We start from the raw sequence: 17,356 nt of genomic DNA on the forward strand, positions 1-17,356 counted from the left end.
ACTTATTATAATTTGAAGCGGCACAAAATATGGGCACTATTAATTGGTCAAATGAGGATGAAAAAAAAAATGCTAAGAGATATTTTGACTCCATTATTTATGCATGGAATCCTAGACTTTATCCCCATTAAAGAAATATAAATGTAAGTTTCATATTATAAATAAGTTAAATATTAATATGTTTTTCTCACCTCTATCTAATAGAATAATATATGAATTTTCATTGATATGTCTTCCATAATTTTTGTCAGCATCCATGCCTGAACTATACAAGGCAACTTGCTGAGATGGAAATAGATGAGGATTATGAATATATGCTCAATTGTGTTGAGACACACACTGCCTATAAGAAGGGAGCATGCCTTCATAAAAAAGGAGGAAGAATGGTTCATAGACTAATCAAATTCAAAAAACATTATGTTTAAATTTTCTATTTTACATTTTTTAACAAGTTGGGTTAACAAGATATGTATTCACCAATGTTTTATGTATAATACTCCTTAGCAATTAAATTTGGAGGGGTCAAAGTTATACACCAATGTAGAATCGGATGAGAAAAAATTTGGACCAGCAAGAAATGATGATAGAGTTAATACACACAATCAGCACATACTGCAATTGTGGAGGGCCAATGTTGATTGGAAACCTATCCTTTCAAGTCATGTAGTTATCAAATATATTGCAAAGTATGTAACAAAAATAGAGAGAAGCTTTGAAACATATCAACAAATGTTAATTCATCTTTCAAATCTTTCAAATCCTGATGATTTAGCATCATGGGCATATAAAAAGATTTTAATAAAGACAATTATAGAAAGATATATTGGATCTTAAGAAACATGTCATATGTTATTAGAACTTCCATTGGTAGAGTGCAGTAGAAAGTTTGTTAATCTAAATGTCTCACATGAAGTTTTCAAACCTGTGGTAATCAATGATGATGGAAATGAGGAAGAACTCACAAAATCTTATGTTGATGGTTATAAAACAAGATCAATTTGTACGAAAAGTATCAATTTGATTGATGCAACAATGTCCTAGTTGTATAATCCTAAAAGAAGAGGAGATAATAAATGGGAGACAAGAAAGAAAGTAGCTATTGTTAGTGTTTTTCCTAGGTATTTTTCTATTCCTCCACAACCTTCTGATAAGTGGGTGGACTTTTTTTTGTCTGAGTCATTACTATAAAAACCTTTTCATAATGTCAAGAGAGACATTGGTCATGATGATGAGTACTATAGTAGTGAATAGGGACTCACTCAACTATAATCATTGGCATGTCCAAAGGCAAGAACATGCACAAAATAATGAACCTTCAAGTGATTCAAAGATAGAAGATAATGGAGCCATTTAGGAAAATACTATAGAACATGAGTGGGAAATAATATTTGGGTTACATCATGGTCAACATATGCTAGTTTCTAAAATTGACATGTTGGGAAGAAGAGATATTGATAAAAATACAAATTGGTGTAGTGAATATCAAAGTGAAGAAGAGACAATCTAAGCAATAAATTTCATACCTAAAATTAAAAGGCATGGGTGTCTTGTGTATGATGACAATCTACAATGTATTAAATTTACAACTCTCAGTCACAAGCAACAAAAGGTAATCAATAGTATTCTAACACACGACCATAGCAATCAATTGGGAAACCCTTTATTTATGATAATTCAAGGAACAATAGGAAAATAAAAGTCTTATCTGATTGGTGTCATCAATCAATCTCTTTAGATGACACTAATGACAAATCCTTCTCCTCTTCTATTGCTTGCACCAACTGGAGTTGTAGCTTTCAATATAGGAGCATCTTCCATTCATTCAAAGTTGTGGATTCTAATTACAGATTCTTCCCAACTACAAGGGACAAGACTTACAAGCTTTCAACAAGAGATGGAAATTATCAAATATATTTTGATTCATGAAATGAGCTCCATTGGCTAGAACATGCTAGAAAATATAGATAGTCAACTTAGACAACCCTTTCCACATAGAGCAGACATAAGCTTTGGAGGTATCCCTTTCCTTACATCACATGTTGTTATTAATGTCTCCTAATTCTTATTAACATTGGTCATATATAATGCATATCTTTTGATTTTACTTTATGTACATAACTAAAAAATTTGCAACTATCTTTCAGGTGCATCTATTACTTTAGTTGGTAATTTTAGGCAATTACCTCCTGTTAATAATAGACTAGCATATGATAGCAATAGGTGGAAAATTTTATCAAGGAAAGTATTCAAGATAGTGGTTACACTAGACAAAGTATTTAGGGAAGATGGAGAAAATATCTAGCAACAAAGATTTCGTCAATTTCTCACAAATGCGAGAGATGTGAATCCACAAATAGATGACTAGAACTTTCTCATGACAAGAAAACCAATAAGATTAGATGTTGTAAGCAATGATGAGGTTGATAAGAGAGTGAATTTATTCTCTACAAATGAAAATGTTCATAATCATAACATGAGGATGTTGTATTCTGTGAGACATCCAATTGCACATAGCCTTGCAACCAAGTCAAGGAATGATAATAGAAATGAAGATTTATCAAGCAAAGTACTTGATATTGAGTTATTGATCAGTAACAATGAAAGAGTAATGTTGACTAAAAATCTATGGATAGAAGCTAGTCTTGGGAATGGATCATTGGGATATATCATAAATATCGACAAACTAGGAACTGCTCCACCTAAGTCACCAACGTATGTTACAGTTGAATTTGATAATTACTTTTGAGTACCATTGATGATCACCATACAAACATAATACCAATAGCACCATTGTAGAGACATAGGACCTTCCAACTACCATTAAGGTTGGCATGGGCATTGACTATTCATAAATCTCAAGGGCTAACTCTTTCAAAAGCCACAATTGACATAGGTCCAAGAGAAAGAGAAGGATTAACAATTTATGGCCTTATCTCATGTTAAGTCATTGGAATTTTTTAGGATAATGCCACCTTTTACATACAACTGCTATGAGAAAATGAAAAGTGGGAAACAACTTTCAAAGAGAAAAGTAGAAGAGTGCAGACTGAGAAGTTTTTAAAATCATTGATGTTTTCAAACATATTATTTAATAATAAAGATTTATTTGTTTTGCTATATTATGTGATCATCATCATGAACTATTATGTTGTTATTCTTATTATGTACATTGATATTTCTTATTCCATAGTTAATGACAAATATAATTGGATATGCTCAATTCAATGTGATAACCTTATTATTTGCACATTTTAAAGGTTGCAAGTAGCATTAGGCTGAAATTTCATTATACTAATTCTCTAATTTGTAAATTTAACTATGACCATCAATTGGGTCCTCAAATTAAGGTAGCTATAGTATTAATTCAAATTATAAAGACATTCTTCAAGTGAAATAAATCATAATGATTGTGCTTCATGACTTCCAACCAATACATTTCTAGTCAATATTTGAAAACCATTTTAGTCTATTCTTCACTATCCATGAATGGTCATAATATTACCATGTTTCAATACCCAAAATTTCATTACAAATTTTAATACAATTTGGTTTTTACATTCATTTTCTCCACAATTGGTTATACTAAGTGACCTATTATGTTTTTCCAAAATCATTATTGACTTAAAATTTATATCCCTCTAATTAAGTATACATTTGTTCTTCTTTTTTATTGGTGCTAATGCATTCTAAATTGTTTTCCATATTTTTTTAGGCACGACAACCTATAACAGATCAAATCATTTTTTTGAGACAAAGTTTCAAAAGTGTGCATGAATTATTAAATAGTGTTCTACAACCATGGTAAAAGCACTTGAGAATGCAACTTTATCTATTGATCATGTATAAGAGATAGAAATAATGGAGATGGAAGATGTTGCCAAATATATATGCGAGACATCTGCAAAAGTAGATGTATTTCCACCCATGATGAAAGAGGGCTATGATGATCATATTATGAACAAAGGTCGTAATACAATTTTAATTTTTGAAGAATATGTGATGTACTTACATCATTATGGAGAACTATACACATGGTCCATATGATGATTTCACATCTTTCAATTTTTCACTTATTACTTTATCTAGATAATTGTACTAGGAGATATAGTTATCCTTTCGTCTATGTATCGGGATATTAAATAAACAATTTAACTTTTTAGCTCAAATTCTTTTCAACTATACTTGCAAATATTTGAAACATTTGTCCTTGACCTTTGTGTTTGTATTATTAAATATTTTACATGAGATATATCATTAATATGTTCTTCATTAAATTCTGTATAAAATTGATGTGCTATTTCTAACTATTAACCTACTCTAAAGCATAATGTTCATTTTATACTCATTTTAAGTGCAATCATTACCTCAATAACATTTAGTAGTCTTTCCTTGTGCACTATTCATGCTAAGCATAATTAACATTAATGAATGGTCTATTTATAAATGTAACAAATAAAATTATAAAACTACTTGAGGAACACTGTAATCCTTATATTTCTCTATTATGCTAAGAGGCATGTGTAATGAGAACAAGTTGCCCTCCTAAATGTAACGTTAAACATAACAATAATCGTGACTCTAACTATGGTCCTACTTTTTCCCCTAACCCTAATCCTAACCATAATTCTAATGCTTTGTCTACCCCTAACTCAAACTATAACCCTAATTGTAACTTAGACTTTAGCCCTAACTCATATTCTAACCCTAACCCTAACCCTACCTCTAACCCTTACCCTAACCCTAACCCTTTCTCTACCCCTATCTTTAACCCTAACCATAACCCTACTTCTACCCCTACCTCTAACACTAATTGTAACTCTAACCATGGTCCTACCTTTCCTCTAACCCTAATCCTAACTCACATTTTCACTCTAAGTCTAACTCATATTCTAAACCTAAACCTAAACCTAACCCTAATCCTGACCCTAACCCTAACCCTAACTCTTTATGTACCCTTATATCCATCCCTAACTATAATATTAACCTTAACCTTGACCCTATCTCTAACCCTAACCCTAACCTTAACACTAATCCTAACAGTAACCCTAACCCTAACCCTATCCCTACCCTTAACTCTAACCCTAAATCTAACTATGACTCTAAATATAACTCTACCATAATTATAATAGAACCCTAACCCTAACCTGATGTAGGAGCATCCTGGGTTGCCTTGTTATCCTGCTCTTTTTTTTTGCTTCTTTTGCAGTTGGTACCAATTTTAGGTGCCGAGTTACTGTAGCACTCTTCAAGTGCCGAGTTACTATAGTACTCTTTAGGTGTCAAGTTACTATAGCACTCTTCAAGTGCTGAGTTATTGTAGCACTCTTCAGGTGTCAAGTTACTATAGCACTCTTCAGGTGCAGAGTTTCTGTTGCACTCTTTAGGTGCCGAGTTACTGTAGCACTCTTCAGGTGCCGAGTTACTGTAGCACTCTTTAGGTGCCGAGTTACTATAGCACTCTTCAAGTGTTGAGTTCTTGTTGCACTCTTCATGTGTTGAGTTACTGTAGCACTCTTTAGGTGCCAAGTTACTGTAGCATTCCTTCAAGTGCCAAGTTACCCAGTGGATGCCGAGTGATCCTTCATGTGTCGAGTTACCTAGCGTATGCCGAGTGCCAGTATTTGGACATGATTTCTGCAAGCTGACTTGCAAGAATTATTTCATTTGCGACATTTAATTTAATATCTTTTCTTGGGATGAGTCCAGACCATTGTTGGGTCGGCCCTCCTCTTATGTAATGTTCTAGAATGTTCTATAAGCCATTTTGAAAGTATAAATAGAGAGTTTAGGCTTAGAGCTAAGTAAGTTATTAGAAGGAAAGTTTTGGAGGGGGCAGAACTGAAAGTGCAAATTTGCTATTGGATCTTTGAATGTGAATGTATTGTAATTGGCCATAACCCAGAAGGCCTCACATCTGGGCATGTATGAAGATATTTTGATGAATCATGGTATCAGAGCTTGAGGTTCGTCCTTGTGGAGGTTGGATTGTGTAGAACCTTGATTTGGATTTTGTTGTAGGGTGGCAGATCTATGGATTTGACCTATAACTTGCAGAGGGTTACGATCTTCCAAGAACCTGATTTGTAAAGATGGTTCATGGTAGAGGAAATAATGTTGATAATGCTATATTGGATCAGTTGAGATAAATTGGAGCCAGATTAGATGTTGTGGAGACAACCTAGAGGAGAGGAGCACATCTTGATGATGTAAGTGATGATGAAGTGGTAGCACCAAACCATAATCCAGAACCTAAAGAAGACCAAGATGAAGCAAGATTGTTGAGAATATTGTCTACAGCGAATTCAAAGCCTATTGTAGAAGTTGTTCCTTATGATGGAAAATTGGATACCAATGTTGTGCTAGATTGGATCTATGATATGGAGAAGATCTTTGAGTATGAAAACACTCCTGATAATAGAAAGGTAAAGATAGCAGTCACTAGGCTGAGAGTTCATGCATCTCTATGGTGGGAGCACTTGTAAACTGATAGACAAAGAAGAGGAAAGGAGAAGATCAAAACTTGGCCGAAGATGCTGAACAAGGTAAAGAACAAATTCCTTCTTGCTGACTATCAAGTTAGCTTGTTGAGAAAAATGCAAAATTTGAAGCAAAAAGACATGACTGTGAAAGAGTATACTGAGGAATTCTATAGACTAGACATCAGATCTGGACATGTGGATGATGATGTTCAAAAAATTGTGAGGTACATTAATGGATTGAGATCTGGAATACAAGATGAAATAAGTTTTGTGAAGTTGGAAAGTGTAGAAGAAGCATATCAATATGCCTTGAAAGATGAGGAGATCTTGAAAAAGAAGCATGAACAAAGACAGAGAGGTAGAGGTGGTAGATTCCAGAGAGGTAGAGGTAGATCTCATGGAGAAAGTGGCAGATCTGACAGTTCTATATAGGATAAAGACAAATCTAAATGGAAGAATGATGACAAAGGAAAAATTGAAATGAAAAGTGGTAATTCTTACTAAGGAGGCACTAATTCCTACCGAGGAAGAGGTAATTCTTATTCTAGAGGTGGATTTCATGGTAATTATTTTAGATGTGGCAAAGAAGGGCCTAGATCCTTTGAATGTAGATCTTCTGAAGGTGGGCAGAATAATAGAAATGTTGTGATTCAAGAAGATGATGAGGGTTCACCAAGTGGATCTAAGGCTGGAGAAAATTTGATGGTGAGAAGAACCTTATGTAATAAGGGAGGTAATGAGGAACCTATTCTAAGGAGAAGTCTTTTCAAGAGAAGATGTAAGATGGCTGGAAAATGTTGTAAAGTGATCATTGACAGTGGAAGTTCTACAAATCTAGCATTAGAAGAGCTGGTTACAAAGTTGCAGTTGCAGAGGTTGAAACATCCCAAACCTTATCATGTTTCATGGATCAAAGATGAGCATAAGATATTGGTAAGTGAGCAATGCCTTGTGAAATTCAAAATTGGACATTATGTTGATGAAGTTTTGTGTGATATTATGCCCATGGGTTGTTGTCATATTTTGTTGGGTAGACCTTGGCAATATGATAGGTATGTTGTACATGATGGAATATTGAATCGATATACTCTTTGGGTAAATGGGAAGAAAAAAACATTGTTGCCTTTAATTGAAGTTCCAGATGAGGTTAATTGTACTGCTATAAAAATTTGCATGGTTAATGGGAAAAAATCAAGTTTATTTTACTATAATTCCAAGAAAACCAAGTTTTCTCAATGGAGATCGAGTGGTAGAAAATAATGTTAACTGAGTGCTAGTCAGTGGTGACCGAGTGACAGATGGTAGTATTGACCAAGTGCCAAGAGAAATTGCAAAGTTCATGAATGAGTATAAAGGCATTATTGCTGAAGATATTCCTAATGGTTTACCTCCAGTAAAAATATAAGTCATTGTATGCACCTGATCACTGGAGCTAGTTTGCAAAACAAAGAACCATATAGATTGACACCTGCAGAGAATGAAGAACTTAATAGACAAGTGCATGAACTATTGTAGAAAGGTTTAATTAGAGAAATCTTGAATCCATGTGCTGTACCTACTGTATTAGCACCAAAAAAGAATGGAGAATGGAGAATGTGTACTGATTCCAGAGCCATTAACAAGATAACAGTGAAATATAGGTTTCCTATGCCAAGAATGGATGACATAAGGGATTGTTTGAGTGGAGCAAAGTATTTTACCAAGATTGATTTGAAGAGTGGCTATCATCAGATTAGAATCAGAGAAGGTGATGAATGGAAGACTGCTTTCAAGACAAAAGATGGTTTGTATGAATGGTTGGTTATGCCTTTTGGTCTGACTAATGCACCTAGTACTTTCATGAGGTTGATGAATGAAGTTCTAAAAATATTTTTGGGTAAATTTGTGATTGTTTATTTGGATGATATTTTGATATTCAGCAAGACTAAGGAAGAACATCTTGAGCATATTAGGCAAGTATTGTAGAGGTTGAAAGAGGAAAATTTTTTGATCAATCTAAAACAGTGTTCTTTTATGCAAGAGGAGATTGTGTATTTGGGATTTGTAATTTTAGCTGATGGTTTGAAGATGGATCCTGAAAAGGTTAAAGAAATTTTGGAATGGCCTACACCTGAGAATGTCAGTGAGATAAGATCATTTCATCGTTTGGCTAGTTTTTACAGAAAGTTTATAAAGAATTTTAATGTTGTTTGTAATGCTATGACTGAAACAATGAGGGGAGATAAAAAGGAATTCAAGTGGACACACATAGCTAATAAGAGTTTTGAGACTTTGAAACAAAAGGTTGCCGAATTACCTGTATTGGCTTTACCTAATTTCAACAAAGTATTTCAAGTTAAATGTGATGCAAGTGGTAATGCAATAGGAACTGTATTAAGTCAAGAAGGTAAGCCTTTTGCTTTCTTTAGTGAAAAGTTGAATGATGCTAAAAATAAATATTTTGTGTATGATCAAGAATTCTATGCCATTGTTCAAGCATTGAAGAAATGGAGACATTATTTGATGCCTAAGGAGTTTGTGTTATACAGTGATCATAAAGCTTTACAATACTTGGGAAGTCCACATAAATTGAATCAAAGACATATGAAGTGGGTTGAGTATTTGCAGAGTTTTACATTTGTGATCAAGCATAAGAGTGGAGTTACTAACAAAGTTGTTGATGCATTAAGTAGAGGACGTTCTTTGTTGACTGAAATGAAGGTTGAAGTTCTTGGTTTTGATCAGATGGAAGAGTTGTATGATGCTGATCCTAATTTTTCTAAGGCATGGAGAGAGTGTAGAGCACCAAATCTGACAAATCACATAAGTAAGTATGATGAGTATTTCATTCAAGAAGGTATGTTGTTCAAAGGTATTCAGTTGTGTATCCCTAGAAGTCCTATGAGGTTGAATTTGATTAAGGAAAAACATAGTGTTGGATTAGCTAGACATTTTCGAATTGATAAAACATTGAGTTTGCTGAAAGAGAAATATTATTGGCCAAAAATGTATAAGGATGTTCAGAAATTTGTAAAGAGTTGTGGAGTTTGTCAAGTTGCAAAGGGAGTGAGTCAAAATATTGGTTTGTATACAGCTATTACTGTTCCTGAGAAACCTTGGACTGATATCAATATGGATTTTGTTCTTCGATTGCCTAAAATAGTGAACTAGTATGATTCCATATCTGTTGTAGTGGATAGATTTTCTAAGATGCCTCATTTCATACCATGTAAAAAGACATCAGATGCAGAGCATGTTGTTGAAGTTTTCTTTAAAGAGATTGTGAGATTGCATGGATTACCAAGAACCACTATTTCAGATAGAGACAGTAAGTTTGTTGGTTATTTTTGGAAGACTTTGTGGAAGAAGATGGGTACTAAGTTGAAGTTTAGTTCTACATTCCATCCATAGACAGATGGATAGATAGAGGTTGTGAATAGAAGCTTGGATAATTTGCTGAGATGCTTAGTTGGGAATAAACCAAGAAATTAGGAGATAGTATTGGCACAAGCTGAATTTGCATATAATAATTCTGTGAATAGGAGTATAGGGAAGACACCTTTTGAGATTGTTACTGGAATGCATCCTAGAGGTATATCAGATTTGAGAGATGTTGTTGGTGAAGAAAAGAAAAGCGCTACAGGAGAAGAATTTGCTGACTTTATGGAGTCCTTGCATAAAGAAGTGAAGTTGAGGTTGGAACAAAGTAATCAGAAGTATAAGGAGAATGCTGATCAGTCTAGAAGACACCAAAATTTTCAAGTTGGTGATGAGGTGATGGTTCATCTAAAGAAAAGAAGATTCCTAGTTGGAACATATAGCAAGCTAAAGATGAAGAAATTTAGACCTTGTAAGATCCTGAAAAATTTTGACAGTGGTAATGCTTATGAAGTTGAGTTACCTGATGACATGGATATATCTCCTATATTTAACATTGCTAATTTGTATAAGTTTCATGAGTTAGAGGATGAAGTTGCTATACCAGATGATTATCCTAAGAAATAGATTGAGGAAGTTTAACAGATATTGGATCAGAGAGTTGGCAAGAGTACAAGAGGAAAAGATTGTATGATGAATATTTGGTGAAGTGGAAGAACAAACCTATTGAAGATGCTTCATGGATTTCTCAATTTGAGTTGAATGCAGCTCAGTTTGGGACATCTTAATGATTTAGGAGAATCATTTATTCCAGCCTCGGTTGCCTGATGCAGGAGAATCCTAGGTTGCCTTGTTATCCTACTCTTTTTTTAACTTCTTTTGTAGTTGGTGCCAAGTTCAGGTGCTGAGTTACTGTAGCACTCTTAGAAGTCGAGTTACTATAGTACTCTTCAGGTGCTAAGTTCCTATTGCACTCTTAAGGTTTTGAGTTACTATAGCACTCTTCAGGTGCTGAGTTACTATAGCATTCCTTCAGGTGCCGAGTTACCTAGTAGATGTTGAGTGATCCTTCATGTGCCGAGTTACCCAGTGTATGCCGAGTGCCAGTATTTGGACGTGATTTCTGCGAGCTAACTTGCTAGAATTATTTCATTTGTGACATTTAATTTAAGATCCTTTCTTGGGATGAGTCCAGACCATCGTTGGGTCGGCCCTCCTCTTATGTAATATTCTAGAATGTTCTGTAAGCCGTTATGGCAAGTATAAATAGAGAGTTTAGGCTTAGAGCTAAGTAAGTTATTAGAAGAAGGAAAGTTTTGGAGGGAGCAGAACTGAAAGTGTGAATTTTCTGTTGGATCTTTGAATTTGAATGTATTGTAATTGTCTATAACCTAGAAGGCCTCACAGTTGGGCATGTATAAAGATATTTTGATGAATCAATAGAAGTATTTTCCTCTTCTCCTCCTTTGGTTGCTATCCACTTTTGTTTTCTTCCATTGTGTTAACTCTTGTAGGGTGGTTTGGATAGCTGTGTGAGCCTTTGGCCCTAGTTATTCATCCTTCTTGCCTACGTCATAACCTTAACTTTATTGCTAATTGAAACCCTAACCTTAACTCTAACCTTAACTATGATTCAAACCCATACCCTAATCTTAACCTTGATATAACTCTATATAAAACCCTAACTCAATATATAAACCTAACCCTAACCATAACCCTAAATCTAACCCTTTCTATATCCCTTTATCTATGTCCAACCATAATCATAACTATAACCCTACCCCACCCCTAACTCTAACAACTAATCTAACTCTATCATAATTGTATTTTAATATTAACCCTAGCCCTAACCTTAAATCTAACCTTAAAATTGATTTAAAACTCTAATGTTAACCTTAAATCTAACATTAACCCTAACTCAAACCCTAACCATAACATTAAATATATTTATAACTTTAACCCTCTTCCTAACTATAATTCTAAACTAAACTCTAACTCTTACTATAACTATTACCCTAACTCAAAATATAACCCTAACCCTAACCCTAAGTCAAATTCATGCTCTAACCCTTAACCTGACCCTAACTTGGAAGATAACCCTAACCCTAATCCTAACCCTTTCTCTACCCGTATCTATAATCCTAACCCTAACTCTAACTCTAATACTAACCTTAACCCTAACTCTAATCCCAACACTAACCTTAACCCTACTCCTACCCCTACCTCTAATTGTAAGTCTAACTCTAGCATAATTAGACTCTAACCCTAATCCTAATCCTAACTCTAACCTGAACCCTAACTCAAAATCTTACACTAACCTTAACCCTGATGCTAACTCTATATATAAACATAACCCTAATGGTAACCTTATGCCTAACCCTAACCTTGAGTGTAACCCTACCCCTACCTCAACTATAGCCCTAAATCTAACTCTATCATAATTGGAATCTAACTTGAATTGTAATGGTAACCTAAGCCTAACTCTAAACTTATCCTTGAATCCAAACTCTAACTCTAACCCTAACTCAATCCTTGACTCAAACTCAAACCCTAAATGTAACCCTAATCCTAACCATGATTCTTAAGCTTTTTCTAGCTCAAACTCAAATTCTAACCCTAACTCATATTTTAATCCTAACCGTTACCCTTTCTATACACATATCTCTAACCTTAACCCTAACTCTATTCCTAACCTTAAACCTAACTATAATCCTAAAACTAATCCTAACACTAACCCTAACCCTAACCACACCCCTAACTCTAACCTTAATTGAACTCTAACTATAAATCTAACTCTATCATAATTGGACTCTAATCATAACCCTAACCCTTAGTTTAATCTTGACTAAAACCATAACCCTAACTCTAACCTTAACCTCAACTCAAAACTCTAACCCTACACTTAACCCTTACTTTAATCTTGACTAAAACCCTAACCCTAACTCTATTCTTAACCCCAACTCAGAACTCTCACCCTAACCTTAACTCTTACTTTAATCTTGACTAAAACCCTAACTCTTATTCTAACTCTAATTCTAACTCTAGCTCTAACTCAAAACTTAACTCTAATTTTAACCCTAACTCTAACTATATTTATAACTTGAACCCTAATTCTTACCCTAACCTTAACCTTAACCCTAAAACTGACCCTAACCCTAGCACTAACTCTAATTCTAAATCTAACCCTAAATCTAACCCTAACAATAGTCATAATCCTAAAAATAGCCCTAGCCCTAACCGTAACCCTAATCATAACCATAACTCTACATAACAATATCCTTAAAATAAAACTAAATTAGAGTGATCCAAATAAATACTATATATAGAATTAAAAAATAAAATGTTGAAGAATAATTTTATAGTAATATTATACAACTATATTTAAAAATAAATAAATAAATTGATACTAATCCTTTAAAAACTAGAAAAACTAAAAAATACTTTTCCTATTGCGCTACGACTACCACTAGCTTCTGTGTGTGTGTGTGTGTGTGTGTGTGTGTGTGCACGTGTGTACATATATACATATATGTACACATATATACATACTTTTATATATATATATATATATATATATATATACATACATACATACATACATACATACATACATACATACATTACACCAAGAGTAATCATTCTAAAGGCACTTATTTCCATGAATCCCAATTGAGAAAAATTAATCCTAGATGTAATGAAAATAGGATGTCTCAAGAATGATTACTCTCAGTGCATATATATATATATATATATATATATATATATATATATAGGCTAGTTTATTTTCTGGTTCAACCACAAGAATTGATTTCCTATGTCCTGAAATTACATTATATTATTGCATTCCAATTAGGTCTTCCCTATATAAGGGTCACCATTTTGATGAATAACAAACTGAATGATTCCAAAACCCACAATCTGAGTTCCAAAAGCTAAAATTTCCTTGATAGAATTGGAATTTGATTTTTTGTATAAAACCCACTATTCATGGTCCCTCCAATCATTTATTTAATTAAATTATTAGGCCTAATTAGGTTTATTGGGCCTCTAAACAATTGACTACACTTCTACATAGACATAATGTAATCATGTTATGACTAGTAAAGTCATAATATAGACATAATACAATTGTGTTACATCTAGTATGACAATGTATTTATATGAAGAATAACACAATCATATATTGTTATCAAAAATTCATGATCATGTTTAGGCTTGGTGATAGGCCTATTCAACTACCCAAAGGCTTGGGTTGATGTGTTCCCTCCATTTTTTGTTTTTTTACATATTTTTTCAATTTCTAAGATCAATTATCATCTCTAACTTTGTGAGATTTGCAAATGGTGAAGTGGGTATCTATAAAATTATAACCATAATCTTACATGTTTTCTTACCTTTCCAACCATATAAAAGTTTTAATTTTTGGATAAGATTAGGATTATGAAGTTGATTTTTCTGTATCAGTGTCATGACAATCCTCTTAGACATATGCCTGCTATTTTTTTAATAACTATTGATCTACTTAACCAAATGGAAAATAAATTACATATTATTGTTCTACACTTGATTGTATACTCTATAAAAAAAATGTTGATTTTGGATTATTTTGATTCAAGTTAAGCCCAATGCATGAATGGGCACCAAAATTTTAGGATTGAATCACTTTAAAAAATCATAGAAAAAAAAAAACTACTCATGAATCCTTTTTTAAAAAAATGCACAAATTATATATGTCACTCTTACCGATCATCCTATCAAATAATTTTTCAAAATACTAAATGTAAATAGATATTTAAATTGTGAATGCACAGAAACAACTATGTTATGTTTTATAGCAAAAAATAGGAATAGTTTTCTTGTGAGAGGGGTTTGACCCTTTTAATATTATCCATTTTTAAAAAAACTTAGTATTTTAGAAACTAGATTTAGATTAAAATATTATTTTGGTTTTACACATTTTCTCATTTTGAATGCATGGTTCTCAAATAGGTCTTCCAAGATTATATTTACTTGATTTTAGAAAAAGGTGTCCACTTATACCCTTCTTTGTGTCTACCATCTTGGTGCACTTAGCCATATACCAATTAAATAAGATTTCCCTCATTCATAAAAATAAGTCAAATATAATAAAGGTGTTATAAAAATTAACTATCCAATGAGATATGATGGTCATTAATTGAAGGATTTGATGAGAACAAACCTAGAGATCTAGTAGAACACTTGCATGTAAGGACCTATCATAGAGAAGAAAAAGACAAGAGAAGAAAAGGGTTTGGCTCTAAAAATACACTATAATATATTATCAGATTGAAAGAATTAATTCAAACATACAATTAATCAATCCTTATAAAAGGAGATCAAAAAACCTAAAAGGGAAACCCTAAGAGGTAAATGACATTTAATGATTAATATTTAATTATTAAATTGGAGTTCATGTGCAAAAAGGAAAATGTTAAGAAAGGAGTAAAGGTAATTAAAGATAAGGAAATTAAATTAATCCTTTGCTCTAACAATCCCTCGTGAGATGAGAAACAATAAATCTACAAATATTGCAAAAAAAAAAGGAAACTACAATGCTAAAATCATAAAATGGGTCCTGGAAAAAAGATCTAATGGGCGAGCCAACACAACCAAATATCTAAAAAAAGGAAAAAATAAGGAAAACCATGAGGGAAAAACCCTACTCCAAAAAGAAATAGAAGAATTCTAAAAACAAAAGAAGGAAGGAAGGATTCATCACTAAGACCCCCCAAAGACAACTTCCTTCACACCAAGCATAGAATGCAATTGAAGATATCATAGGGAAGAAAATAGTTTAGTGAAGATGTCTACAACCTTCTTAGTAGTGGGAATATACTTCATTCTAAGAGAGTCATCCTAAATCAAATGCCTGATGAAGTGCATATGAAACTCAATGTAATTGGTCCATCGATGCTCAATTGGGCTGCAGGCAATGTGCATAGAACTCTAATTATTACACCAAAGAAATGTAGAAATATCAAGGCAAATCCAAACTCCATTATCAACTATAAAATTCATAAAACCTCCTGACTAGCTAGCACAAATTCTTTGTATTCTACCTCTATAGATGATAATGTGAAAGCATGCTTCTTCTTGCAAGACCATGTGATAGAACCAAAACAAAGATAGAGAAAAAAATTAGAAGTAGAATTATAACGATCAATATCACTAGCCCATTCTTATTCTATATAACCAAAATTGTGAGGATCCTTTGATGTATAGTGAATTTCATTACATGTAGTACCCCAAATGTACCTCAAAATATGGTTGACAAATTTTCAATAATTCTCATGAGGATCATGTGAGAATCGAGAGACAAGTCCAACTGCAAAAGAAATATCAGGATGTGTGTGTTCTAGGTACCAAAAAACTACACACAAGTGGTCTATACAAAATGGATTCTGCTATAAGAGTAGATCAAGTTTTAAATAAAAACAACACCTGACTAAAAAGGTATGGGAGCAAGATAGCAATCAAGTATATTGAATCTCTAAAGCATAACAAGAGCATACTTTTGGTGGAGTATGGTTATCCCCATCTAAACATTGAACAACCTATAGGCCTAAACAATAGTGCACAATTCGACGCTCTATCATTTCAAAGTACTATCTCAAATGTCATTGAACACTCTAAATCATAAAGGGTGAGCTACCTATAATAATGAGATCATCAACATATAGCACAAGTATCAATAGATCATCATTGGGATGTTGAATATACGTTATAGGATCAGAATGATTGCATGCAAAGTGTGATGAAAGCAAGAAGGAATCCATCTTTTAATACCAAGGTTGAGGAGCTTGTCTAAAACCATATAAGGACCTATGAAATTTGCACACCATTGAAGAGTCCCACATTAAACCTTAAGGCTAATCCATATAGATCTCCTCATCAAGGTCTCCATGCAACACGACACCCTTCACATCCATATGAAATATTTTCCATCCCTAAGAAGCTACAAGAGAGAGTACATGGTGAATAGAATTCATATTAGCAATAGGAGAAAAGGTCTTGAAGTAATCAATATCCTCCACCTGTGAAAAGCCCTTCACAAGAAGATGTACCTTATACCTATTAATAGAACCATCTAGTAAGTGACAATTTATGGAAGAGATTGTGATGGATTTTATCTCTTCCATAAATTTTTATAGATGCAAAAACACTAACACAATCTCTTCTAGATACTATTACTTACTGCATGATGGATTGTGGAAAATTGATCTCTTTAATAGAACCATCTGTAGCATACTTGGTATGGTACACCCACTTGCACCAATCCAACTTTGTTCCTTTAAGAATTGGACAAATATCCCAAGTGTGGTTCTTCATCAAAGAAGAGTACTTTTCATCCATAGCCCTAGCCTAATAAAAGTGCCAGGTAACCTATGAAAAACTCTATGGATCATCTGAAATGACATTAGTACTAGATGTGTGAGCATGAGTGCCAAGATAATCTAAAGGATCTCTTGCCATAAGTCTATCTACATCAATAGTATCAT

The sequence above is a fragment of the Cupressus sempervirens genome, chromosome 11, assembly GCF_028749045.1.
Source record: "Cupressus sempervirens isolate cs-2001-9-10 chromosome 11, ASM2874904v1, whole genome shotgun sequence".
Taxonomy (NCBI): domain Eukaryota; kingdom Viridiplantae; phylum Streptophyta; class Pinopsida; order Cupressales; family Cupressaceae; genus Cupressus; species Cupressus sempervirens.